Source organism: Pyrus communis, chromosome 10 (genome assembly GCF_041283825.1).
Source record: "Pyrus communis isolate YQ-2024b chromosome 10, ASM4128382v1, whole genome shotgun sequence".
Classification (NCBI taxonomy): domain Eukaryota; kingdom Viridiplantae; phylum Streptophyta; class Magnoliopsida; order Rosales; family Rosaceae; genus Pyrus; species Pyrus communis.
The window spans coordinates 25,672,230-25,676,386 of record NC_142574.1 but is presented as its reverse complement, the minus strand read 5'-3'; the positions used below and the strand labels follow the sequence as shown (position 1 = coordinate 25,676,386).

General features: G+C 35.6%; 1 pseudogene across 1 annotated transcript; it reads right to left on the bottom strand.

Moving 5' to 3' along the window:
- Positions 1 to 800: 800 nt before the first annotated feature.
- On the bottom strand, positions 801 to 2,073 carry LOC137730107 (S-adenosyl-methionine 4-1-methyl-2-pyrrolidinyl-3-oxobutanic acid methyltransferase pseudogene; annotated as a pseudogene). Its single transcript, XR_015951853.1, has one exon. The product of XR_015951853.1 is annotated as an S-adenosyl-methionine 4-1-methyl-2-pyrrolidinyl-3-oxobutanic acid methyltransferase pseudogene (transcript).
- Between the last annotated feature and the right edge of the window lie 2,084 nt (positions 2,074 to 4,157).

Here is a 4,157-nt window from a genome sequence, read left to right as displayed (position 1 = left end):
TTTTGGGAACTCACGAGCAACTTCCCAGTGGGTCACCCATCATGGGATTGCTCTAGCCCCTTTCTCGCTTAACTTCGGAGTTCCTACGGAACCCGAAGCCAGTGAGCTCCCAAAAGACCTCGTGCTAGGTAGGGATGAGAATATACATTTAAGAATCACTCCCCTGGGTGATGTGGGATGTCACAAAAACCTCAATATATTTCAGCAATAATATCACACCAGCAGTGAGACACCCCATGTGATACAAAGCCGACATTTAAGCAATAATTAGTTATCTTCTTCAGACAAAAACAAAGCAAAATCATGCAACAGACAACTTCCATTATACAACCCGAGCCGTGTGTTCTACTTCTACTTCATCTTTGTATTCTTCTTCTGTTTTTAGTTATTTCCTAGAGCCTTCCCTTTTGAACCATCCGATTTGGATTGTTCGTTTTCCATTCAATATTGTGTTAATTCATCGAAATCGAATTGATGAATCTAGTTTCATTAGTTTTCCTTTCCCCACGAGCATATGGTAACCACATTTTGTTGAGATGATAAGGACCGGATTTAATTTGGTAGCCACATTATTTTGACGTAAAAGACTATATGCTTTATATTTATTTATTTTTATTTTTATTATTATTATTTTGTTTGTAAATGCATCTGCAATTTGAAACGTTGAGCCAACAAACCAAACTAGAATAAGAGAAGCAATAACCACCTCACGGATGAAATGGTAATCTTCTTCTATATGTCTCTTTTTCTTTAGTTCATCTTCTTCGTTTTACTGAAAGGTTGCTGATCTTCTGCAATAGTTAACAGTAAGCAAATTTATTTCTTATAATGAAGTACAAAATAAAAAGAACAATGTAACCTAAATCTTGTTCTCATTTCTTGCATATTCATCTTATTCAACGCTTCTTTGTCAACGAGATAACCAGGTCAATGAACTGGCAATTCTCCATTTCCATGTGATCAAGGACATCTTCTTCAAACCTGCGAAACAAATCGTCCATAGCCACTTCTCCGAATTGGGTTGCCAGAATAGGCTCTCCCACAGCCCTTATCTCAGTGGCAAGTACGGCAGCCCTTGCCTTTTTATCGAGGCCACTGTCAGCGTGCTTTATATAGGAGTCCCAATCATTTTTGAAAACTTCAAGGCTTTGCAAAGTAAAAAATCCTTCCGCTTCGATGACATCTTCAACCTCCTTTGTTGTAGGAAAATACAATGGCATATTGAATGTGTCCAATTTTTCCTCCTCAATCAAACCCTCTAAAACCATATCATTGAGTTTGAGTCCGACAACTTCCCAAATGCTAAGTGGATCATGGCTCTTTGTGCTCCCCAATGTTGTGAGGACCATACTTCCTCCGGGAACCAGCTCTTCTGCTCGTGATCTCAAAAACACTCTGAAGTCCTTTTTGAATTGCTCCAAGTACTGCTTATACACAGCAGGTGGGCTTGTTTTCGCTATGTATATGTTCTTCTTGTTTAGTCCCTCTCCTTCCTTGGTTATCAAACCTTTTGGAGCCTCAGAGATCCACAGAAGGGCATAACTAGAGTGAATAAAGTGGAGAGAATTGTTTGGAAAGAGCCTGCCATAGAAAGAACCAGGCATTGCAGTAATGAAACATGGCCCTAACTGTTCTTCCTCAAGTTTCTTATAGAACCCTGGCAATGACCTGAATAGAGTGTTGAAATCGTTTCCGGGAAGATCATTCAAGAAGGCTTGGAGTGAAGGAGATGGACGGTTCAGTTTTCGGAAAGTGGCATGGATGTTGTGTATGATATCTGATACCACCAGAAGGGTGTTGGGTCCGGAAGAGCTTCCCAAGTCTGCTATTTTCAAACAGTCAGAGAAGAGTTTCCTAGAAAGCTGCTCTATGCTTGCCTTAACTGTGGGCTTCACCATTGAAATCGCAGCTCTTTGAAGTAGAGAGTTGGTTGCATAGCTTGTTTTCCCAACTCCTCCATTCATGTGAAGAACTTGCTGATCTACCTCCATTTTAGTTTGTATTATCAAATAATGCTTCTCTACACTCTTGCTCTTCGACTATATGCTTTATATATGGGTTTCATTTAATTAAATTAATCATTTCGTTATGTCAAACTTGGCTACGGAATTACTTTGAATATGGTGCTCCAGTCTACGGAATTACAAAATCATTTCGTTATGTCAACTTCCCAAATATGGTTTCATTTAATTAAATTAATCATTTCGTTATGTAGGTGAGAGAACACAGTGCTCCAGTCAACTTTGAAACAAAAGCCATTTGCCTTGTGGGTTTTATTTAACTTAAGCATATTATTGAAGCACACGAATGATTTGAAGCAAAAACAAAATTATTTGAAAGCTAAAAAATTAGAGATTTAGAAAATTTTGAAAATGCAATTATGAAGCCTATATGATATGCCACTAATAAATAAAAAAACACATTAATCAACATTAAGTAATTAATAATTAAATCATCAACAATTGCATCATATGTATTATAAAATATAATCCCAATAGTTGGTCTCTCTGACATTTCCCTACTGAAAAATTCCTTCTGGATAAGGGTGACAGTCTAGGGTTTGCTTTTTTATTGTATTCACCGTCAGCACGATGAAGCTTAAACGATAGCACGTAATAAGCATATATGCATTTGCAGAAAAGGGAGAATGTGAAGCACTTTCTGATACATTCGCTTGGACAGAAAAGGATCATATTCATGGCAGAGATGATGACTTGTGTTTGAATTCTTGGAAAAGAAAACATTCCATTTCACAGCCAAAACCCTGCAGTAGATTTTTTATGTATATAATTTGCATTATTGTATGGACCAAATGGTGGGGAATATTTAGTTTTGCACTGAAGACTTGTGCGTGCATGCAAGGGCACCAGTGGACATGAACCCATGGGAACAAAAAAGGATATAATTAATTGGATCAAGAAGATGGACTTGATGATCAAAGGAAAAACTATATATGAAACTGAGGTACAATTCTATCAATATATGTACCTGTGTACGTAAAACACATTTATATTTGGTACATTTTTTATTTATTTTTGTTACAATTATACATCTGCATTATTGGATGATGATGATTAAGTACTAATTCAAAATGTCAACTTTTTATTTTTATTTTTTATCATGTGCTGATACACCAATTTGAAAATTGTAGTAAAATTAGTGTATCGCCACATAAATAAACAAACTTCGGCCAGTACAAAAGGATTAACTTGCATATGTAAGCATGATCAGGAAGTTTTCAAGTACCATTTTTTTTTTCATGTATCACACACGTTTCTAATCAGGGTTTAAGATTTTCCATTTTGTTTTGGTCTGAAGTCATGATTTAGGAACTTTTTTTTGTTGGACATGATTTAGGAATCGTCCAAAAAACAAAATAGAATAAATTGGATCGTTTTCAATTTTTCATTGAATAATATTATTAGGTTGGGAACTCTGCAGGAAAAGCCCACACATGCCCCTAAAATACCCTAAATAATAATGTTTCAAATTGAGCTCATTTTAGGAAAAGGATCCAGCGAAGATCATTTTCTCTCATTTTAAGGCTGTGCATGGGCTGATCGTAATTAGGTATGATGTGGAGGCCTCAAAGAAACTCCTTAGGATATAAGAGGAACGTTGAAACGTCCACATACACAATACTCAGGCCCAGCTCAAGCCCAGTGCGGGTAGGGCGACCGTCCGGACCCCCAAAAAATTAGGGGCGTCAAAAATATTATGGTAATATATTTATATATGTTTTTATAAGAATATAAATTTATGAAATTTGGTTTAATGACAAAGAAATTTAACTAGAACTGGTGGTTTTGTTGTTTAAAATTAATGAGGAGGTCTTAGGTTCAAAACACCATGTGTGCTTATTTACATTCCAATTGTTTTACAAATCTCTTTTCATAACAGTATAAATTTATAAATTTTGGCTAAATGATCAAGAAGTTTAATTAGAAGCAATGATTTTTGTTGTTTAAAATTAACGAGAGGTCCTAAGTTCGAAATGATATGTGCAAGTTTTTTTTTTTTCAATTTTTACAAATTTTTGTTTGGTTTTTAATTTATTTACTAGCTAATAGCTATGTAGGTTGCTATTTTTAATTATCCATTCCAATTCAAGTCTAATCTTCAACAAAGAGTAACGCGTAGACTAAATTTGCAAATAA